Here is a 25,509-nt window from a genome sequence, read left to right on the forward strand (position 1 = left end):
GCTCTTGTAGCTTGCTGTGCCCTCCAGACATGCTGATGATCAAGCTTGGATGTACATTCCTATCTAATGATGGATTGCTACGGGGCCCTTGTGTCTTTACCATTTGACTGGTTCAATATTCCCCTGCTCATGTTTTATAGTTAAGGTTGCATAATGAATTTGGTGTCCAGAGCTCAAACATTCTAGCTCTCTACCACAGCTCCGTAGCCGTGTAAGAGCTATTTTTCAAAAAGTGTGTGTATAACTCTCCATTACAGATGGAACGATACTGTTTCAGAACCCTAGAATTTGCACTAAGATTCTGCCATTGGGGCTGGTCATAAGCTTTACAGTAAATGTTATGCTTCTATTTTACAGTAGGAGATATTAGATAGAACAATTTAATTATTGGCAGAACATCACAGAATGTCCCTGACCACTGGACACCCTAAACACTTTATTGAAGTGATAGCTCTCTCCGTCTTTATCGGGTTTAAATTTCCATCTTCTCGAGCATGTCTGTCTTATAAAGTCCTCCAGTGTACTTGTCACCTCTCATTGATTATGCTCTATCAGCATGATATCATTGATGTAGTGAATAGATATGATGCTCTGTAAGAGGTCCCAATGGTTCGGATCACTTTGGATTACATTACAACTGAGGAAGGGAGGGTTCATATAGTCTTGGGGCAAAACTATGTATTATTGTCCTTTCCATATGAATGCAGTGTGTTTTTGATCTTCTTTCCTGAATGAAAGATATAAAAAGAAATCTTCCAGACAAATGACGGCATCAACCATTCCTGAGGCCATATGAATCTACTCAAAAAGTGAGACATCAGAACTGGCACAGCAGCTGCAGTTGGGGTTGTCGCTTAGTGAAACTTGTAATAGTCTCTAGTGATTTTCCAGGATCTATCCAGTTTCTGCAGGGGTCAGAATGGCCAATTAAATTGAGATATGGTAAGAATCACCATCCTTGAATCCTCTAGGTCTTTAATGGTAGCATTAATCCTTAGCACCCACCCGTCTTCATGCAATATTAGCTTTGATGTTTTCTTTTTGCTAGAGGGAGGTGTGTGGGGGCATTTCAGAAGCCTTCCCCACAATGGTAGTTCTACTCACAGGCCAGGGACCTGATGGTCCCCAGGGTTTTAACTGCTGGGTATGTCAACCCCAATAATGCATTCAGGAATAGGAAAAATAAATTGGACTTTGGCCAGGACTCCATTTATTAACTACTCCCATCTTCCCCTACACTAACAGGTAGGCCATGGTGATGTTTCAGGTCTCTGAGAATGTCAACTAGGACTTCGTGACCCACAGACCTCATAAAGTGCAGATATTTCTATTTCTGCGGTCGATAGCCCCTCAAATTCATGGCTGCAGGTAGCTTGGGGAAGGACTGAAGGAATCTGACAGGCTATGCTTGGTAGAGCACTATAGGTTTACAAGATCTTTCTTCCTGGGGCCTAGGCACTTCTTTAGTCAGTGGGTCCTGATCTGAAAATTGGCTCAGATAGGGAACAGAGCAAGGGATCATGAATATTTATCTGGATAGCCAGCTCCAACTTTGTGCTTCTCCATTCGTGCTTTCTTCTTACTAGTGATGTTAAGCAGCAGTCTTATTGGCTGCCTGTCTGTTTTGCTCCTGAGGACACCATGTTCAATTAACCATTTCAACAACTCTCTGTGGGTCAAGGGCCTTTGGCTTCCTCTTTCACCTGGGTTTTAGTGATTAAGTACCACCGCATGGCCTTTATTACTATTAAAGAATCCAGCTCTGTAACAACTTCCCACATCACTGGTCCTGGCCTGCAGAAGAGAGTCACCACTGAACACCTAGTAGCACTGCTCTTTTTTTTTTTTTTTTTTACTCATTGGTACCTTCCTAATTGCCTTATTGAATGGTGTGATCTTTGAGCCTTTCAGTGGGACATAAAGCTCTGGTGGTTCTTTCGGCCTCAAATAATATACCCATTTTAGTCCATCCATTTCTCTCAGCCTTTTTATTACTTCCTAGGTTATTTCTCATAGTAGCTCAGGCATTCAGCTTCCCTCGGGGCATGCAACTACCTCCTCCAGGCTACTAGAGAGTTTGTCTTATCACTAGGGTCTTTTTAAGGGTATCAAATCCCGCATCCTGAGATAGTGGCTCAAGTCAAAGAAGTGTGGCTAATATTCATGTTAATAAGGATGGTGTTCAAGGAGCTGCATTCAAGAAACCATACATGAGGAATTTAGGTGCACTTGGAATTGATTTGGATGAGATTTTGAGCCTGATTCATAACAGGATGAAAATTGGGGGAGTTCTTGGGAGAGTATGAGTATATTGTGTATGTGGAAGAAATGTAAATAATTATAAATAATAGTATTGAGATCAGAGGGCAGACTTGGTGATTTGGAACATACCTGAAAAATTTTTGATAGTTCTTCCATCAAATGGTGGGCTCTATGTCCCTTACTCCTCTACTTGGTAGGGCGTTGGTGACTGTGTTGATTTACAGGGTATGGTAGAAATGAAGCTGTGATAGCCAAGGCTTGGTCATAAGATGCCTACCCACTTCTGCTTTGGTCTCTCAGGATCTCAGTCACCATGTTGTGAGGAAACCCAAATCAGCCCATGAGGAGAGGCTAAGTAGAATGGCCACATATTGGTGTTCTGACCAAAAGATCAGCTGCGGTCCCAGTCAGCAACTGGTCTCAACTATTCGGTGAACGAAGGCACTTTCAGATTGTTCCAGCCCTCAGCTGGCGAGTCACTCACAGCACTGAATCTCTTCCGCTGAGCCTCCAGTCATCATGAGGCAGAGATAAACCACTCCGCTCTTCACTGTCAGAGTTCTTGACCTACACAATCCATGAACAGAATAAAGTGGTTGTCTTATGCCCCTGAGTGTTGAGTGACTAGTTTTATAGCAATAGTGGGAAGAGCGAAGATCAAACTGACAAATATTAAATATGTTCCTACTTTTCAGCAATTAGAAATTAGAAAATAGAAAGTAAAATAAAACATCCAGAATAGCAACAGAAACTACGAAGAAACTAGTAAGAAGCCTGACAAAGAATGCGTAAGATCTTTCCACAAAAAAGTTTGAACTCTATTAAAGGACATTAAAATTAGATCTAAATTAATCTGATTGTAAAAAGCAAAAATTGGGGCATCTGGGTGGCTCAGTGGATTATAGCCTCTGCCTTCGGCTCAGGTCATGATCCCAGGGTCCTGGGATCGAGCCCTGCATTGGGCTCTCTGCTCAGCAGGGAGCCTATTTCCTCCTCTCTCTCTGCCTGCCTCTCTGCCACTTGTGATCTCTGTCAAATAAATAAGTAAAATCTTAAAAACAAAACAAAACAAAACTGTACCCTTTAAAAAAAAAAAGCAAAAATTATGCAGCAAAAGGTCATTTGGATTTGACATGTAAAATTAGGATTTCTGCTCAAACACATACACATAACAAAGATAATGGACAGATAGTAGACTAGGAGAAAATATTTGTGAATTATAAAAATGACAAACTTCCATAAATTAGCAGTAAGAGGATAGCAAACTTCCATAAATAGCAGTAAGAGGATAGGGCACACAAAAAAATTTGCAAAGAAGATACACAGGCAAGAACGTGAACACTGAATGAGAAAAAGTGTTACGAAGAGAAACTAAAACTCTCTAAAAATCAGGAAAAAAAAACAAATTAAAGCTATGACAAAAAATTTAACAAGACCATGAAATACCACTTTATGCTCAAATGTCAAAAATTAAGAAAGTGGATAATATAAAATATTGATGGAGATATGAGGTGCTGGAGCCTCTCTTTCACTGACGAAGGGGTTTAAATGTGATAGACATACTGGGTAGTCTTTAGCAATATTTTGAACACGTATATATGCTTAGTTCCTATAAACTAGCGATCCTACTCCTGGGTATAATTCTTCTCTCTCCCTAAAATGATTGCACTAGAATGCAGGAGATGAATCCATCAGAATCCAGACAAGAAAATAAAAATCATGCTAGTATTTTAGGGGGGTTGTTTAATACAGGGGGCTGATTAAACAGGGGTTGGAAGAATAAAAGAAGTCAGGGGAAACCTTGGGGCATGTCTCAGAGATTAGCAACTGGGTTACAGTTACTGCCTCTAGAAATGGGGGCTCAATAAACAAGAGGTAGTATGACCACAGTACCGGGCTTTGAGGAGGGGACCTGTGGGAATGGTGCTTTGTCTGAGAGGAAGGTATCATAAGGCTGACTGAAAGCCCACTGAAAGGTACACAGCTGGTGCTCAGCGTGGCCATCTTCTGCTCCCAAGAGGTGTGGTGCAGCTGTGCAGGAAGTTCTGGGTTGGGGCCCTGAATGCCTGCTGCTGAGGAAGAACGCCAGTGGAGCCACAGGCAGGAGGAGAATCCCCTTTCCCCTCCCCACACCTTGTGATCTCCTGCCAATACCTTCTATTGGAAGAACATAAACTAGAAGTGGGCTGGCAAGGGAATTCTGGAAAAATGCAGTTTGCCAAATCCAGAGGAAGTATGTAAAAGATTTACATCTCAGACTTGTGTGGTAGCAGGAGATTGCAGCCAAACGAGGTGTCCATTGCTAGGGGAATAATAAATAAGATGAAACATGCAGCCAGGAGAAACAGACAAGTACATGTAAGGAAACAACATGAATAAATTCCAGAAACGCAGTGTTGAGAGAAAAAATTAGGAAAAGGCTTGAGATTTAAATTCCACTACCAAATGTAAATCGGTGAAGCTGCTGTGGAAAACAGTATTGAAGTTCCTCAAAAAATTAAAAATAGAATTACCATATGATCCAGTAATTCCACTACTGGATATTTATCCAAAGAAAACAAAAACACCAATTCAGAAAGTTATATGCAGTACTATGTTTATTACAGCATTATTTATAATAGCTGAGATATGGAACCAAACCAAATAACCATCAACAGAAAAATGAATAAAGAAGATGTGATATATATATATATAAAATATACATATTATGTATATATTTAAAATATATATATTTGTGGTTTATATATTTATATTGATATAAATATATATTTGTGATACATATATTTAAAAATGTATAAATATAGATATATACCCTTTTTATAAGACCAGTGCTCTAACCCCTGAGCTATGGAGCCTAGATATATACCTTTTTAAAAAGTAATCTCCACACCCAACATGGGGCTCGAACTCACCACTCCAGGATCAAGAGTCACCTGCTCTTTACAACTGAGCCAGCCAAGTGTCCTGGGGATATGAAACATTACTTGGCCTTAAGAAAGATGAGTTCTTGCCATTTGGGGCAACATGGATGGACCTAGAGAATATACTGCTAAGTAAAATAAGTCAGATGGAGAAAGACAAATACCATATGATTTCACTTGAATGTGCAATCTCAAAAGCAAAACAAATGAATAAACAAACAAAAACAAAAAAACCCCAGACCTATAAATACAGTGAACAAATGGATATTTGCCAGATAGGAGGTGGGTAGGGGGATGGGCAAATAGGGTGAAGGGCGGTGGGAGGTACAGCCTTTCAGTTATGGAACAAATAAGTCACAGGGATAAAAGGCTCAGCGGAGGGAACACAGCCAATAGTATTGTAAGAGCTCTACAGGTGACAGATGGCAGCTACCCTTAGGGTAATATATAGGCTGAGCATAGGGTAATATATAAACTTGTCCAATCACTATGCTGTACACCTGAAACTGATGTAACATTGTGTGTGAACAATAATCATATAAAAAAAGAAGAAAGAGGGGCGCCTGGGTGGCTCAGTGGGTTAAGCCGCTGCCTTCGGCTCAGGTCATGATCTCAGGGTCCTGGGATCGAGTCCCTCATCGGGACTCTCTGCTCAGCAGGGAGCCTGCTTCCCTCTCTCTCTCTCTCTCTCTGCCTGCCTCTCCATCTACTTGTGATTTCTCTCTGTCAAATAAATACATAAAATTAAAAAAAAAAAAAAGAAGAAAGAACAATTGAAACTAAGATCAAACAATGGGCAGGAGAAAATATTTGCAAAAAAAAAGAAAAGTACTCCACTGTATATGTACATTTAAAAGAGAAAAACAATACTACATATTTAAGAAGTTGGACATGTATTTTCAGTTATAGATGTTTTATATTAGGAATGGGTACCAAGGCTGCTGCACACAGCACAATTCCTTGGAATTATGCAGTGCAGTAGTCCTGGGGGTGGCCTGGGCTCAGGAGAGAAACAGAAGTGGAAATTCAAAAGAAGGGCAAGAAGAAAATAAGTAAAATACAAGAGAGAGGCAATGAATAGATGGGAAAAAATAATGTGCTATGGACTAAAGAGTGTGACTCAAATCTCTACATTTGAAGGTTTTATTAATTTAATTTTTTTTTTCAGATTTTATTTATTTATTTGAGAGAGAGCATGAGAAGGGAGAGGGTCAGAGGGAGAGGCAGACTCCTTGCTGAGCAGGGAGCCCAATGTGGGCCTGGAGTCCTGGGACTCCAGGATCATGACCTGAGCCAAAGGCAGATGCTTATTGGTTGAGCCACTCAGGTGCTCTGCATGTGAGGGTTTTAAAGAAAACTCTTGCTAATTGTATTTACTACAGATTTTTTTTCTTGATTTTGTCTTTTTATATTTTATGAACCAGTTGACGTTTGAAGTTTTTTCTTACCATTGTAGTAATTGGTCTTGTCCTTTCTTATTTCTGCTAGTGATAGGTTAGGGATGCCCCTCCTCTCACTGAGAATTGCTCTTTTCTTTTTTTCCTCTGCCTTGAATCTAGCTAGGCTGGTCTTGACTTATTTTGACATCTGGCATATAGAATCTAGGGACTGATATTGTATAACTTTCAAAGTTGGGTCTTCAGAGATCTGCAATTCTCACTTTCATTGGTTCTTTGGAACCCAGCTGCTATGTTGTGGGAAGCCTAGACCCCAAGAGAAACCCCATAGAGGGGAGCAGAGGCACAGCAGCTGACAATTCCAGCTGACCCCCTAGCCAACAGCCGTCACCAACTGCAAGCCACATAAAAGAGACATCGTGAGTGTCCTGGCACTGTGGAGCCTCCAGATCCCTGTACCCCTAGTCAACACTACTTGAAACAATGGAGCTACCCAACTGATCCCCATTGAGTCAGAGACTCATCAAAGATAATAAATGGTTCTGATTATTTGAAGGCCCTAAATTTTTGGGTAGCTTGTAAAATAGCAATAGATAACTGAAACACTCTAACCACTTTAATACTGAGAAAATCCAGATACTAATGAAACTCTTTACCTATATTTTCCTCGAACTTTTTCAAAGATTTATTTATTAATTTGAGAGAGAGAGAGAGAGAGCATGAGTGGGAGGGGCAGAGGGAGAGGGAGAGAGAGACTCTCAAGCAGACTTTGTGCTGAGTGCTGAGTCCACCTTGGGGTTCAGTCTCACGACCCTGAGATCATGAACTGAGCTGAAACCAAGAGTCATGGGTTCAAATGAATGCACCACCCATGGGCCCCTTCTTCTATTTTTTTTTTTTTAAATGACGTGTATGGTTTTAGCTGAAATATTTTCTCAGTCAGCCAAATTGATAACTCCATTTGATAGATAATTTATCCATTCTCGGTTTTTTCTTTTTCTTAAAGATTGTATTTATTTATTTGACAGACAGAGATCAGAAGCAGGCAGAGAGGCAGGCAGAGAGAGAGAGAGAGAGAGAGAGGGGGGAGGAAGCAGGCTCCCTGCTGAGCAGAGAGCCTGATGCGGGGCTCAATCCCAGGACCCTGGGATTATGACCCGAGCCGAAGGCAGAGGCTTTAACTCACTGAGCTACCCAGGTGCCCCTCTTTTTCTTTTTTTAAGATTTTATTTATTTATTTTTATTTTGGGGGGGGGCGTGTATAAGTGAGAACGCATGGTGGGGAAAGGGGCAGAGGGTGATGGAAAGAGAATCTCAAGCAGATTCCGTGCTGAGCATGGAACCTGCCTCACCCGATCTCACGACCCTGAGATCATTACCCGAGTCGAAACCAAGAGTTGGACACTCAAATGACTGAGCCACCCAAGTGCCCCATTTATTTTTGTTTTGTTTTTTTTTTCTGTTATACGTTAATATATGTGCATTCTAGGAAATGTGGTAGGAGGGCCGAGCTAATTTTATCTCTGCAAAGACATCCACTGTTACCATTTTGATGCATTTTTCACCAACTTTCTATGTTTTTGCATAAATGTTATTCTCCAGTTCATCTCATTTAGAACTCAGAGATACTGCATGCGCTGTAGGGATGACTCTCTGCACCAAAGTACTCTGCTGAGAAAGTGAGTTGAGTACAGAAGCAGTGCGGCACCAGCCCAGAGAAAGGATCCCTTTTGCTAACAAAGTTGTTATAAGCTTACCAAGCCCTGTGCCCTGGGAGTTGTTTTCACCCCAAAATGGAGTCTTTTGCAGGCACAGCTCTGTGAGGTCCCACTCTATTTTTGCCTAACTTTATTTGTTTGTTTGTTTGTTTGTTTTAGATAGAGAGCAAGCGAGAGTGAGCACAAGGAGGGTGAAGAGCAAAACAGGGACCTTGACAAGGGACTTGATCTCAGGACCCTAGGATCATGATCTGAGACAAAGGCAGACCCTTAGCAGACTGAGCCACCCAGGTGCCCAATTTTTACCTAACTTTAAAACATGTTAATTAAAAGCTGAGAAACGTTTTTGAAGAAGGAGATTGCTAGACCTGGGCAAAACTTTGAATACAAGAAACATGACAGTCAAAAAAATAACTCTGATCTCTGGTCATACTTGATATTTCATAGGCACTGAATCCAATGACAGGCATCCTGGTAAGAAGGGACAGCACAGAGAGACACAGAGAAAAAGCAACGTGTAGATGGAGGCAGAGGTTGGAGTGACACAGCTACAAGCCAAGGAACATCAGGGATTGTCAGCAAGCATCAGAAGATAGCACAGGAATATGGAACAGATTCTCCCTCAGAACCGATGCTGCCAACACCTGATTTCAGACTTTTGGCCTCCAGAACTGTGAGGATGAATTGCTATTGTTTTAAGCCGCTGAGTTTGCAGTAGTTTGTTTTAGCAGCCCTCAGAAACGAATACAGGTGTCTATTGCCTTTATTAAGCGCTCACTCTGCCAGGTAAGGTTGAACCATATGAAATTGTCAGTATTTGATGATTCAACCTGATAGTTTATACAAATAACTTATTTAATTTTCTCTCTCACGCACATACACACAATACTTTCTTTAAAAAAATTTTTTTTAAAAGATTTTATTATTTGACAGACAGAGGTCACAAGCAGACAGAGAGGCAGGCAGAGAGAGAGGAGGAAGCAGGCTCCCTGCTGAGCAGAGATTCCCAATGTGGGGCTTGATCCCAGGACCCTGGGACCATGACCTGAGCCAAAGGCAGAGACTTTAACCCACTGAGCCACCCAGGCACCCCTCTTTTTTTTTAAACTTTTAATTAAATAATCCCTACACCCTAAAATTGGGCTTGACCTCATGACCCCCAAGATCAAGAGTCACATGCTCCACTGAGCCAGTCAGGTGCCTCCCCAACCCCCTTCCTCGCCAAGTGCTTTTCTTAGAAATGTCTGTAACAACCTTTTCCAGTAAGTATCATCATCCTTATTTTACAGATGGGGAAATTGAGATTCGGGGGAGGCTAAGTAACTTTCTCCTGATCTCCCAGCCATTAAGTCACAGAACTGGAAAACAAATTGAAAATTGTCAGACCCCAAAATTCATGTAGTCTTCTTCAGTGCTTCTCAAACTTCAATGGGTAGCAAAATTATGTGAAGAACTTGTTAAAATGTAGATCTTGGTTCAGGAGGTCTGGGATAGGGCCTGAGATTCTGCGTTTCTGAGAAGCTCCCTGATTACGTCAAATCACACTTTGAGTATTGACTGTAAGCTTCCTGCCCTTCTCAACACCGTATGACTGATAATATGATTCCTTTTGGAGTAATGATCGTGAGTGCTTGTCATATCAGGTGGAGTCTTAGTGCAGATGGTTGAAAATATAAGGATGGACTAATTTGGAGAAAAGTGTGTTGAAGACCCACCCTTAGGAATCATCAGCCATGGGTGGAAAACGTGTTAACGGATGAGCTTACTGAGCAATAATGTATTCTATTTAAATTTTTTTCATAGTTTATTTTTTTCCTGATGGAACTGATTAAAAGGAAAACCTTGGTTTTTTCTACACAATGATTCAAAATATTTTCTGTTCATAATGTATATTTGCAAAACAGCATTTAAAAATGTCTTAATGGATTGGCTTAAGTGCTATAAATGTTGCCTAATGTTGAATTCAATGGGCTGACCTACATCCTTAATTAATGAAATTCTTACAACTAACTGGATACTTTAAGAATACTTCTTTCACAATAGAGTTTTGGTTTAATGGAGCAACTGAAGAAACTCAGAAAAGGTTAAGGGTCCTCACATTTCCCATGGCCAAGAATGAATCTGAGTTCAAAATTTTCCCAATACCTGGATTCCTGTAAGGTGCATGGTGACACCACATACCAAGAACAAGAAAGTAGAGGGGGGAAAAATGTCTTTAAATTAGAATTTTTTTTTTTCCTTGAGAACTCAAATAGAATTCTGGGATTAGTTTGTCTCTGTGAGTCAGTAATGAGATTCACATTAGACTCAGATCTACTGCTATAAAGGATTTCTTTACTTCATTTGCAGTATTTTAAGAGCTAATTTGCAACATCTGCCTAAGTAAACAGAATTCCCTTGAAAAGCAGAGAAGCAAAACCATGTGCCTGAAAAATCGCACACAAGTACTTGATAGGTTAGCTAAATCAAACCCATATGGACATGTGGCCCTGGATTATCTCAGTAGTTTCCTTGCACAGTGTTTGACAAAGGCAGTACTATTAACGTCAAGTAGAATCTTTAAGGCCTAGGAATCCCCATCACTGAATATCTGATTAAAAAAATAATAGATGGTTTCCATTGCATTGACTAAGTAACTTGTAGAGGCATTTCATGGTTCAGAGTTTTCTCAGAAGAAACTAGCCATAGCACCCTGACTTCTGCCTGATTTAGAGTATTGTTACTTTAGAAGGGCCTAAATTATTCATTTGTGAACAGTTTTTCTTAGTGATCTCATGCAAGTATCCAACATTTTAGACCTTTTCAGATCCTGAAATCCATTATGTACCTATTTTGACTTGATGGAATTGTTTGTAATCTTTAAGAAATATGTATTTATAGTCACAGATATTTATAGAACATATATGTATATTTTGTTCAATAAATAAGGAGGAAAAAAATCTGAGGAACCAAGATGAGAATGATTTCTTCATAACATATTCTAGGGAAAGTCCTTCCAGGTGATGTAGTAGTTCAAAAGGACCTTGATAGTGACTAAGCTAGATTGGGCACATAGTGAAGTTCATTTATCCCCATCTTGGTGGTGCTTTATTGTAATTATTCACTGATAAAACAAGTTATTGTAGAGAATTGTGATCTCTTCTGCAAAAGATCTGAATCCTTAAGCCTGGTGATTCTTCTACATGTGTGAGGTAAAGCAAGTCGCCCAGGCTGAAATAAAGATATTCAGAAGAATATCTGGGAAATATGAAAGTGATATTCTTTCTCTAAAAGAGAGGTGATATACTGCTATTTGTATATTACTCTTTCTCTCTCTTTTTAAAGCTAAACTAGGTTTTCCTTCTTTAATTTAAAAATTCCAACAAGGAAAGAGAGATCAAGTAAGTTTATAATGACTCTTGGCTGTTGCATTTTGCAGGAGTAGATTGAATTTTCCTAGATGATGGTTTGTCTAGAAGTTACAACGATTTATTGACTATCCCAAACTCAAAATACCTTCCACAATAAAGGTTTTTTTTTGTCTGTTACAAGGACAATGATAACACTAGCCTCTCGATAAGACCTTTTGATGATTGTTAGAAAAATCTATTAAACTCTTAAACATTGAGTAAGTATAAAACCACACTAAGACATTTTCTTGGCTTTTTAAAATAACTCCATGAAAAATCAAATTAGTTTCTACTTTGGGTAAATATTTCACCTTTTGTGGTTTGAAGATGTCAAGCATTGTGTTAGTTATTTTCATCTTGGGAGTAAAAGATAAATTTGCCATCTCTAAATATAATTATTATACACAGTGTGGTCTGACTTCAGTCTTTCAAGTTGACATGCTAACAAGGCACAAGAAAATGACCAAGATCCTTGAGATTGGTATTGAGTGCAGGTGAGAGTAGAAGAGTCTTCACTCCTACTCTATCGTACCCATTCACTCCTCCACATAGCTATGTTGAGCTGACCCCGTGCATGGTGAATACCATATTGAATAGAAATCATATGCCCATGTGTCTGTTTCTTTCACCAGAATTTAAGCTCACGATAAGAACCATTAGTAACAGATACAGAGATGTATGGCTCATATGTCCCTTTAAGAAAGGACTCTGACGTTGGCTCCTTTAGGGTAGAGATCACCATTTAAGTAAAGGTCATCCTTTCTCAGGGCTGCTTCTAGCAAAATAGTGTGGGTGGGCTCATATTTTCCTCTGGCAGCCCACAGCTTATAAGCACATAAAGAGGTGGTCAAAGAAAGGGTCTGGACCTTTGCAAGACCCCTCTTGCAGGTGATCTTTGTTCCAAAGCTCCTGTTGGGCTGGCAGGGATTTGTCACATCTGCATTGTGATCTGACGCTTATCCTGTCTAATCCTGTTTCCATCCCTTTTCTTTCACAAGTGTTCCTTCCTATAAACTTTTGCACTCTCCAGTTAAGCTCACATCTGTTTCCTGGAGATTCCAACCTATGACCATTGGTGCCAGAAGTAGTCCAAGAAAGTAGGCAGCAAGGTGGGGTAGAGGTTTCCTCACTCCCTGGCTATTCATGAGGAACTAATTCCTGGTGGCAGGTGATGCCCAGACAAGGCTGGAACAGGGTGACAGGCCAACTGGTAAAACTTTCACAGGTAGTGAGCTGGGATGTGATGGTGGAAGGAAATGTAATGGTCAACATGATGATTCAGGCTTTAGACATTTGTGAAGGTTTCTGAGGGGCGGAATGAGGGATGAGGGGATGAGGCACACAGTGATAGCAGAATTGGGTGGTTTTTCTAAATTGCACTGAAACTCTACAGATCAATAAGGAAAAGCTGAGGGCAATTAACACATGGAAAACTTGAGGTTAGAGCTAAGCGTCTCATTGGTGGCTTTCCAAACTCTCATCTCATGCAAAGGGCTCCCAGACGAAGGTGAAGATCAAGCCCAGGATTTGATATTCAGACTGGCCAAACGTCAAAGACAGTTGAAATCTCAGCCAAGATTGTCCTGACATTGGCTGGGAAAACACGAGTCCCTGACATAAGATGAGGACATCTGGGCAGATGATTCCCTAGGATTTTGACTCCCCAAGTTATTCTGAACCTTATGGATGTGCAGAAGGGCTTCCCCTCCGCATTACGAGATAGTACACAAGAGTGCTGAGCGATTGTTGGAGGGGCCTGTCAAAGGGGTAGCGGAAGTGCCAGCTCATAGTCAATCGTCTGGTCTTACTTCTCTCTCATCCTCACCCTATCATTATAATTACATCATTTTCTCTGGCTGAAATAATGACTTTTTGTTTTACATGTTATGACTGTCAATATTGTTTTCTACAAAGCCAACCAATGTAGTATGATTATATATTATCTTTTATAATCTATTGTTTTTTCTGGAGTTACTACCTAGCTCTTTTTCACACACACAGATATGTACATTCTCTCATACACACACCATCATGACAAGTATACACTGCAGTGTTTACCGTAGTGTTTTCCCAGACAACTACAACCATTTACTCATGTAACAGTATATTGGGGTAAAGGAAATAGCCAGATATTATAAGGTCTTGTTGGACACAGGGTCCAAGTTGACATTGGTATCCAGAGACACAAAGCATCAAAATGGCCCCCTTGAGAGTGCACATGGAAGGTCAGGTAATAAATTAGGTTCTGACCCAAGTCTGGCCAATAGTGAGGCCAGTGAGGATCCACTGGCCTACCAGATGGTCACTTCTCTGGTCCCTAATTATATAGTTGGGACTGACATGTTTGGCAGTTGGAGTAACCCCCACATTGGGTCTTGGCCTCATTCTCCTTTAAGAGACTACCAAGAGCTAGTGGTCTGTTTGCATGGTAATCCCACTGCTGCATTTCCAAATATTCAACCCATACCCCTGTTTTTCATTACTTATCTTCCTTGTACTCTCTGATACCAAACAGCTTTAAGTTCTTTTAAGAGTCTCAGAGCTTTGGTTGGTTTTCAATCTTATAGGTACGTTAGACTGTAGATAAGTCAGTCACCTGTCTTTGAATAATTCATTTCTTCCAAAAATATGTTTAGTGCTTTCATCTGCAAAGTCTCCTCTTGACATCTGTTTTAATTGTATTTGTTTTTGAACTTTTGTAACTTTAAAACCCATTTATCATTTTAACAGAATCTTGGGAGAGAAATAAACTCCCAATTTTCCATATTTAACTAAGCATGCAGGCTTTTTCTTCTGTAGAAAAATTACCTCTCTCAGCTTCATCAATTTAAATTTGTTTCCTTGTACATTATTCTTTTGTATTGTTGTTGAAATCTATATCATTTAAAAGGTTAAAGTATTTATAATTAGATAGTGTTTAAATTTAGAAATAATACAATATTGCATGTATTCTACATGCATATTAATTTTAATTGAAATTTAATTTTTTAATTTGCAAAAACTAAAGCTGGAGAGTTAGCATTTGGCTGGTAGATGAAGACCCTCACATTTGACTCAGACATTGAAAAATGAGAACTAAAGAACAGCTAACATTTATTATAAGTTGACTTTGTGCCAGACACTGTGCTACATGCTTTATACCCAGTATAAAGAAAAATTAATACTAGCCCGTTTTACAGATGTGGACATTGAACTCAGAGAGACTATCTAATTTGCCCAAGATTACATAGCTAAATACATGATGGGGGTGGATTTGAAGGCAAATGGTTTGCTTCCAAAGCCAGTGATCTTAATCATCATAACTATGCGACATTCTAGGGAGGAACCTAGATGTCCCAGAGTCTCCCATGTGTCATTGGATAGTTAGTAATTATTTGTATACTAGTCTTTCTCTTTCACTAGACTTGTGAGCTCCTTTTAAAAAAAAAAAAAATTCATGCAGTGAGATACCCACCATAGAATAAGTGTTCAGAACATAAATAAAAAAATAAATATTGCTCATTGATGTCAAACCTAAAGAAGAAGAAGAGCTATTTGAAGCAAAACACAGTTTTGTGGGGAAGAGAAGTGAAGGGACTTCATAATTTTATTTTAGTACTTATGTGAAAGGAAACAGGAGAGAATTTTACTCTGAACTTGTGGAGAAATTTATTTTTAACTTTTGGTATTCTTAACTGGTACCTTTAAAAAAAAAATCATCAAAGTCTGGCTGTGTATCAGAGAGTCTTGCTATAACTAGCCATGAACTATGACCAAGAAGGACGGCTCTATATTTAAAAATCGGTGGTGGTTGATGGGATGGGTAAGAAGGAGGAAATGGAGGGAAGTGAAGTTTACAGTTCTGCAAATTACAGCTTGTGGCAGGACATGATGCTTCATCAATGGCAGCCAGAGGGCAAGTCAGCCAAAGGACGGTGACTTATACTTGTATAACTAAGGTCGCATTTTTGGTGAAATGTAAGGTGGACCATTTTAGCTTGTATTTCCTTATTAACAATCTTACTAAGCAATTTATTCCAAAGGACAACTGCCAGGAGAGCCTCTATCATGGGACTACAGTGACCCAACTCTAAGGTTGGGAAAAAAGCCAAACAAAAAATACAGCTTAAGTCCAAAAGCTTCTGAGGAGAAACCCAAGGTTAAATATTGATAGAGATTCTACCTATATCTTTGCCATTCAGAATGATTTCTTTGTCAGTAGTAGTTTAGGGAGACGTCAAGAAATCCTCTCTGATATTTTGACCATTGGGTCCACACACACACTCCTAAGATTGCCTTCTGTATGAACTTTTAAAAGTCAGTTATCTGTTAGGGAATGTGGAAATATATGGATTTTCCCAAGGTGTATGTTCCTGTAAAAGAAAAGTGATCTGCATTCAGTTATGACTAAAGGGAGTTTAGCGGACTAATTGGTATCTTTCACTGAGGACCATGGTTTAGTGGACTAATATATGTGTGTGTGTGTGTGTGTGTGTGTGTGTGTGTGTGTATTATATACCTTTTTGTTTGGACCATGGCTACGGATTGGTCAGTCTCTTGAACTCTAGTAGCCTCTGCTAAGTGACAATTAGGCCTACAGTTAGGCCTCTGTTTTCTTTGAGAATTGGCCCTATGTATTGCAATTGATCTGAGTCATTTTGGTCATACATAATTCCTAGGTTCTTTCTAGAAGATAATAGTAGCCATTGTAGAAGTTGAAGTAGATGAGGTTTCGTTACTCCTCTGCCTTGCTACTAGGTCATAATGAGAGCAAGCCTCAACAAATTCTGCCACATATTAGAGACTGACATAGCACTCCAGAGTCAGGAATCTTTTACTCTAGGATTATTCGTCAGGCCACCAGAAGTACTCATAACCAACAGTTAGACACAAGATTACTTATGGGTCAAACTTTGAGCTCTTCCTCTAAGGGTAAAGGCTAAGTCTTTGCTTCTTATACCCTATTTAAGGCAAGAATGAAGGAAATCTCTCAAATATTTACAACTAATCCATGTATCATAAATGTTTTTTAAAAAACATCTTACTTTATTTTTTAAAGTAATCTCTATACCAAGTGTAGGGCTCAAACTTACAACCCCAACACCAAGAGTTGTATCTTCCACCAGCTGAGCCAACCAAGTGCCCATAAATTCTTTTAGTATCACCAACCTTGTTCCATATCTAACATTTAATATTTATCATACAAATCAACACTGTTAAACACCAGAGATTTGTTTTTGACATTTAGTATGCTGATTAGTAGGGTGTAGAGTATATAGAGGATCTATATATAGAGGAAACAGAATGAACTATAATTGCCCCATCTAGAATGTGGGGTGAGCATCCCTGAGCTGATACATTAATAGTCTATAACTTAATCCAAGAATATTTTAAAGTATATTACAGACCTGTTTGAAACTGTTGTTCATCAAGCATGGCAGATGGCCTAGAGGAATGCAAAAAGTTTGCTGAATTGAATAGGATAGTTTGAAGAGTTATAAATTAGGATATGATTATATCAATTGGGTTACTTATTCGTTGGCAATTTGGGTGTCAGGATTCCATTATGGCAACTCATTGGTTTATTTTGATTTTCCAGTTCTCTTGGAGAACTCTGGGAAAAACTCTGTGTTGGCTTCAGGCCCTTGTGGGCACTTAACAATGGTTTGTCATGATTCTATCAGGGAAGCCATACGAGGCCATTCATTAGTAGACTTTGTGAACAAGTACTTTAAAGTGATAATTTAAACTGTGTATTAGTGAGAATGGTTCATATATTTATAGGTAATATGTTTAATTGTTTATAAAAGGGTGAGACTTTTTTTTTTTTTTTTTTTTTTTGGTTGGGCAGTGTCTATACACCCCTGAAAAACAGGTCAAACCATCCTTACTTTATTCTTTTCCTCTGAGTTGCTTTGGGAATGCAGAGGTGGGAGCTGTGATGCTGCTGCTGATGCACCAGCACTGGGGTTCCCCTGCGCATGGCCTGTTCTGAACAGTGCCCCCTGTCAGAGCCAAAGACGATGCATCGCAAACCTCTTGCTGCTATCTGAAGCAGATCCAAAGAAATGACACACAGAACTCTCTCAGCAGGGATAAAGCAGTGAAACTCCCAGTTCTCATTTCTGGCTCTCAAGGCCCAGCATGTACTTGAGAGCCACAGAAGTGGATGAAGTAATTTCAAAATTCTTTGAAGGCTACCGCCATTTAAAATTGCTTTCAAAAACCTCACAAAACCATAAGCTATTTGCTGTCATTTCTGAGCTCACTTTCACTTGAAAACCATGCTCTTAGGAGGGACAGCAATGTCTCTTTAATTAAACAGGCTGTTTTTGATAATAATCAATTCCATTTGTCGCCTCCTCACTGTGGAACACATATTTTTCTTCCCACATGTCCATCCCTGGAGACAAATTTGTGACTGCACCTGTACTGATACGTATCAAGTGTTCCCAACTAACGAATGTTTGGTTCACTAGCTTGGAAAGTACCCTTGTTTTTTGACCCCTCACTAAGAGAGAACATGCAATCCTGCACTTCAGCTTTGATTTCTTGCAGTCTGTGGCTTACTGGAATAACATATGTGCTTGCTCAATGACTTTATTTTGCCAAAAAAAAACACCCACAATCTCAGTGATATTTTCAAACTCTTGTATTGTATCCTGATGTCTATTTATATTGACATCCAGACATTCTAGTTTCACCACTGGCACAGATACGACATTTTTGTACATAATTATGACAGTGATAATGTAATGCAATATTTCTCTAGACAAAACCCTGTACTGCCAGCCACTGCTCAAAACTTTATTTTATGAAAGTTGTTTTGTTTTGATAATTGTCTTTGGATTCTAAGGAGCCATCTCTTTAATGAGTTCAGGAGATTTTAAAGAGCAGAAAGCCACCCTTCATTCTTATTTAAAGCTAAGGGTTTGTACTGGCCATCAAAAGGTGTGAGTTATTATTCATGGGATCCACACACTTGACATATATTCTTGACCCTGCTATTATTGGTCTATTGTGGGATCACATACATTACTGTAGACTATGGAATAAAAAAAAGATCACTACAATGACTTTAAAAATATTTGCCTCTGCTTTTATGTGGGAGCTTAGAAAATGGGTGAAGACAGGCACACAGGGCTATAGTAGGGTAATACCTCATCATAACACACCCTAGGACAATGCACCTTGGCAAATGATCCAGTCCTCATTTCCAAGTGCAAGTGGGTTAATGTTCTTGAGTTGTGTGAAGTGGGCTGAGACTATTGAGGGGAACATGACGTTTTTTGGGCAAACAGGCAGCAATCCCAATTGGGAAGCAGACATCCAGAGAATAGGTCTGTAGTATTCCATTGGTTCAGTCTTTCAAGCTGGGTTGATGGAACAGCTTTTAACATAGAAGGAAATTCCTGGAGTCACTTTCACAGTTGTGGAAATCCCAGCCAACATGAGACCCAGAACTATCCTCACTGGTTATTTAGGCTTGTTGGAAGGGTTGGGGGTGGGAAGGACTCACAACGGGCTCCAAAATGTGGCAGGAATCTGGTTGGATTTGGATCACACTAAAAACTCCCTAGGATAAGTCCTGACTGGCAGGTTAGGTAAATTTACCACTTCAAGGTAATGCAACTCTCTATGTTTCACAGTCTATTTAAGCCTTTTTGAATCCTAAGTGTCATATTATGGTGGAATTCTACCATAACCTCTTACTTCCTATTAAAATATGATTGAGGAGGGGTGCCTGGGTGGCTCAGTGGGTTAAAGCCTCTGCCTTCGGCTCAGGTCATGATCCCAGGGTCCTGGAATCGAGCCCCGCATGGGGCTCTCTGCTCAGCAGGGAGCCTGCTTCCTCCTCTCTCTGACTGCCTCTCTGCCTACTTGTGATCTCTGTCTGTCAAATAAATAAATAAAAATCTTTAAAAATATATGATTGAGAAGCATCTGGGTGGTTCAGTTGGTTGAATGTCCAACTCTTCTTTTCTGCTCAAGTAATGATCTTGTGGATTGTGGGATTAAGCCTTGTGTTGGGCTCAATCCTCCTGGTGATTCTCTCCTGCTGCCCCTCACCCTGCTTATATTCTCTCTCTCTCCAAAATAAATAAATAAACATTAAAAAAAATAAAGTAAAATATGATTGAGGTTTCCTTAGAATATAGAACTTAGACAAGTATATCATAACATTGACTCTTAAGCTGACATATTTCTTTACTCTTAAAATGTACTCTATCAAATACAGTTAAGATCATGGTTTTCAGGCAAACTTTGAAAGTAAGAAAAAACTACATTTTAGATTTTTTCAGTGAGATATATATATATATCAACATTGTGTGTGTATGTGTGTATAAACACCTATTCATATATTTAAACATGCTGTCATTTTTACTGAATGAAGGCAAAGGCATAGGTACATTTAGAAGCTAGCATATGGAATGCAAGTGAGAAGTTAAGCAACAGAGCATCAGGACATCTCTGGTGGGCACCCCACCAAACTGATGCCCTACTTTGCAATTAATCTGAGCATTTTTAAAGATAGAAGTTGGCATCCGTTTTAATGTATAATGAATGTGGGGCAGAAAATGCAGTGAAGCAGATCACTATTGTCTAGAGAAGAATCACTTAAGTGGTCTCCTCACTTACGTAAGTGTGGTGTGAATGGACTCCATTGTCTTGATGGGCAGTGTCATTTTGAAAAGATTTTCCTTGTTTTGAGAAGGGTCACTTAAGTGGCCTTACTGAGTCACTTAAGTGCAGGGTAAGCTGGATGTTATTCTGGGAGAAGAGTGTAACCAGAACTATGATGTTTTAAGTGTCTTTGAAAAGCTGTAAGGCCATCCCTGCAGAAAAAGGTGGGAACTTCCTTTTTGGCCAACATTCCTAGGGCCATGCTGCATTCTGAGAAATGACTCTGCATGAACCAAAAAAGTTTAATTGCTCAGAGAACTTTGAGATCAGAAATCTCAGGACATGAGGGTCCTGTAATGAGTGAGATGCAGGGAATGGCCTTTTCCTGTAGGAACTGCTATGAAAGGCCCTGGTTTTGAACCAGGAGCAGTGCCTCCTTCAGTGATCTGAGCATGAGCACTGGTCTGGAGATAGCTTCTATGCTGTAGGCATCTCTTTAATTTCTTGGTGTTGTCACAGAGGATTCAACACAAATGGTCTAAGATGCCTTGCACCCCAGATCTCTCAGTCTCTAGTACCTTGCTTCTCTAGACCCCGAACTTGTGAAGACTCAGCTCTATGAAGCAATTGAGAACTAAAAGAGCTTTAAGAAGGTGGGTCCAGGCTAGTTGGATTGAAAACCTCTCCACTGTAGCCCTAATCCATAGGGCACTCCATAGCCATTGGTTACTACAATCAAGGACTTCCCCAGTTCTACCTTTTGGCTGTGACTCTCTAAGGTCAAAAAGCTCCTGTGCCACAGACTTCAGTGTTGCTTCAACTTGACCTGCCTTCTGAAGTCACTCCTGTGTACAACGGGACTTTTGAATGCTTGATGAAGAGATTAGAAGAAGAAAGACGAATCTCTGGACTAGCAATTACTGTCATGAGGAAGCTCAGGGATTACATTCAGAGAATAGATTAGGACAAGTTCATGGTACTCTGCACTGGGCTGAGGATCACCCCAATTCCATATAAGGAGTAGAAGTAGCACATATTCTACTAAATAGAAAAAGCAGGAAACTAAAACATGCTTGGGTACACACATATACACACACATATACTACTGCTGGATACCTAAATCCCAGGAAAGTAAGCAGTAAATAACCAAATGAAATTAAGATTGGAATAAAGAAAAAGCCAAAGAATAATATTTTTTAGGAAGCAGACCCAGAACAGAGTAAAGCAGCCAGAAGTTCAAACTCATACAAGAGATCTACATCAATAGCAGAAAGAGACACTTTCTCACTAGTCAAGCGTTTGGGGTTTCCCTGAGTCATACTTGGATTTCTCATTAGAAGAGGTCAGTTTAAGTTAAGGTAATGGAAAGTCTACGACCTTATTTTAACATTAGGGAATCAACCTCTTGTCAGAAAATGGTGATTCCTTTATCCATGATTCATACATTACTTAGAAGCCTCTGGTTTCCTGGAATTCTTTAAAAATTCCAATTCTTTCAGCAATAATAATTAAACACCACAATTTTGGTTGATCTATTTCTCCTGCAGAGGTTGGAATTAATCCTCTGAGTATTAAAGTGAACTTACTTGTCTTTTAGTGTCCTCTGCCCCAAATGGCAGTCACCCAGGTTATTTCTGAATTGAATAAAAATATAAGAGTTATAATAATTTTATTTTATGTATTTTTCTTCTTTTATATATTATTATTATATATTATTATTGTGTTGTTGTTGTTATAGCTGCCATTCATTCAATAAGTATTTACTAAATACCACGTGTTATTCTAGGAACTATTTTTCTTTATCACCAAATGAGGCACTTTATTAGATATGTCTAATCCTCAAAACAGTGTACAAAAATGGGGATTATTCTTCTGATTTTATACAAGGGAAAAACTGAGGATCAGAGAGCTTAGATAACTTGCTCATATTCTGACAACTAATATAAAGCAAGGAATGTTCTGGTTATCTGATTCCTAGCACTTTCTGCTAAACCAGAACAAATCTTCAAAACTTTCTTTTCTTTGTTTCTGTTAGTTTATCGGCAATGTTCATTGTTACTCCATATTGGTTCTCACAGCTGGTAGCAGTTGTTCTGCTGGTCAATATCTAATGATCTTCTATTTATTTCATAGGAAGTAGAATTCTGATACCCAAGGACTTTGCCATCCCCCTTATTCTAGGAAAGTTTCAGGGAAAGCAATTCAACATGCAGTTAGAGAACAAAGAATAGAGAACTAGGAAGGGTTAGTCAAGGGAGTTTGGGAAACTAAAAAGCTTTGGAATCAGATCTTCTTAGTAAATATTCACTGCGATCTTTGAAATAAATTCAAATAAATGTTACTAGAATATCAGCTAGTTCTGTTGCCAAATGCCATTCACTCCAGAACATATTTTGAAATCAAGTAGGAGTAGTTTTAGACAAGCCTTTTAAGGGTTACTTACAGAGCTACTCCATTTAATGCAATAACCAAGACTTGACTGTAATTAGGTGAATGTGCATAGCTCCTTGTCACTTGCTGGTGTGTTGGAAATTCAGGCAAGATGTGTTTTTAGTTTGTGTTGTTTTCAAGTGTTGGAAACCCAGAACTCAGCAAATGTATTTACAAATCGGTTGAATTCTTTGTGGGGTAGGAAAGCTACTTGGTTTGTCATGGGGTCATAATTATAGGAGTGTGTCGATAAAGGTAGCAGAGTGTGCCATCCACAATATGCCACTTTGGTATATGGATTATTTTGACCAAAAGCAGTTAAAAAGCAGATACTAAAAGAAACCCTCTGCCTTCCTTCTACTTACCTAAAAGTATGATGTAAATTTATAAATGTGCCCCCTTTACCATCTCTATGAAGGACAGAAGTTAATCCCCAGAAACAACTCTAGACCTTTACGAGTCCAGAGATAGTACTAGAGGAATCTACAGATCTTCCCAACCAGTCCTTCCATTTGTTCACCCATATATTTACCTTTCTACAATTTGTCATCTGAGAAAATAGTTGTTTTCCTTTGTCTTCTCGGTTCTCTAAAAATGTATCGTTCTTTTGTTAAGATACTATATAAGCTTAAGTTCTAACCACCCCTTTGAGTTACTCATTGCCAAATATTTCTATGTGTATACATGATGTACATGTTAATAAACTTCTGTCTGTTTTTCTCTTGTTAATCTGTCTTTTGTCCATCTAAATTTACAGAGTTCCAGGCAGTGAAACTCTGAGGAATAGGAAAGGTTTTTTTTACTCCCCCAAAGACCACAAATGTCATCTGGCATGTGTGCAAAAGTAACAAAAGGGTTTTGACTGCCTTCTTTGGCTGTGTTCTGGTTACAAGATTTGATTCTGGCATTTCCTGGGAAACGGATGCTCTGAAGTAGAAGTGGCTCAAGAAAGCTACTGTTGGGTCCAGAAGGACATTCTTCCCAGAACACATAGTTATCAGCCCTCTTCCAGATTCAAGGTGCTAACTGTGCAGGACACTCACATTTTAACTTAAAATATTCACCATGATATTCATGTTTGGACCAAGCAAAAATATAATAGAAGCTTCCCTGCCCTTTGTTATTTATAAAATAATCAGACCTTTGGGATATAAGACCCACTTTTTCTGTATTCCATCATCTATTCAGGTTATATTTGGGAGATATATCTATATCTATATCTATACCTATCTCTCTCTCTCTCTCTCTCTCTATATATATATATATATATATATTTATAGAGATATTTATATATAGAGATATCTATATCTATATCTATCTATAGATATAGAGATATCTCTGTAGATATATAAAAATATTATATAACATAATATTATATATAATATAGATACAATATATCTGACACAGGCACTAAACCTTCCACTATTCTAATTTGCAATGGTATAGCTCTAAGTAGACTAAACCAAAGATGGGTAAAGATATTCAGTGCAGTTTGGTGGGGAACTATATATAAACTTGTGGTGGCTGAGCTCATCCTAACCTGACAAGAACTGTGTTTTATTTATGTTTGCATTTCTAGCATTTGTCACAGGATTTAGAATATGGTAGTCATTCACCAATGTTGTTGAGTATTAAAATCTTGACAGCAGCAGTGGTATGGATGCCTTCCTTCTCCTAGAGAGGCTTGCTTGCTAACATCTGCACATCTGGCCTATGCAGGCAAACAGACCTCAACTATGGGATTATCCTGAGAGTTTCTCTGGTTGGTGTGGGCATATCTGGACTTGCTCAGTAAAACCTACATTCTCCTCTGTAGATTCTGCTCAAGTTTTCTCTTTCTCCCTCTCTACCCTTTTCTTTTTTTGGTTGAAATATTGAGAACTTGTTTAAGACACTTGTGCCTGGTGCCAAGTAAGACTATTTCCTATATGAAAAAATTTAATTTCATCCTTGAGTTTTGTTGGGTGCTGTGTGAAAGAGAGAGCCATTTAGGCTTTCAACCCATGTCTGTAGGACTCATCTCACCTCCTTGTCTCATAAATTTTCTTTCTGTGGAGAGTCAGAGCATAAAGTCTTCACAATTGTCTCTGAGGATTTAATCAGGGGAAGAAGGAGGAGACTCAGATTTCTATTTTTTGTCTTCTTGACAAAGATAGGTTACTGAATACTTCTCAATGCATAATTGACTCACTAAGCACCACAGAGACAAGTAAGAGGGTCTACCATTTATTCTGAAGGATCATTCACTTTTGGCTTTCAATACAAGGACTTTTCTTTGAGGCTTTCTCCTTCACCTTCTTCAGGTATTTGTTGTCTACTCAATGAGGACCTTCTGGAATGCACTAGTTAATCTTACCACCTCCTCTCCCAGGGATCTTGTTTATCCTATAGTCATAGTGACTACAACAGTGGTTCAACACTATTTGTGCTGGGAGGAAAGAAGAAAGAAAGAAAGGGAAGAAAGTAGGTAGAGAGGAAGAGAGAAAGGAGTGAGGGAAGAAAGGAGGAGTCTGGAAATGAGATCTCAGGGCAGGGAGTTGATAGCCTTAGAGAAGGACTAATGGAAGAAAGGATTGTTGTTTTGGCCTCCTCAGAGGATTGAGTGTCCATTTAAGAGAGTCCTTGATAGACATATGGTTAAGAATTGAGAAGTTTTTTAGGAATAATCAGCTTACCAGAATTAGGAATAGTTACAGAAACTGCTGTTATACGTACATGCTCAAACACATGCTTAAATCTTTGCATGACATATATTTGTGTATTGGTGTCCTTTCATATATGTCCTTTC

Source organism: Mustela nigripes, chromosome 1, assembly GCF_022355385.1.
Source record: "Mustela nigripes isolate SB6536 chromosome 1, MUSNIG.SB6536, whole genome shotgun sequence".
Classification (NCBI taxonomy): Eukaryota; Metazoa; Chordata; class Mammalia; order Carnivora; family Mustelidae; genus Mustela; species Mustela nigripes.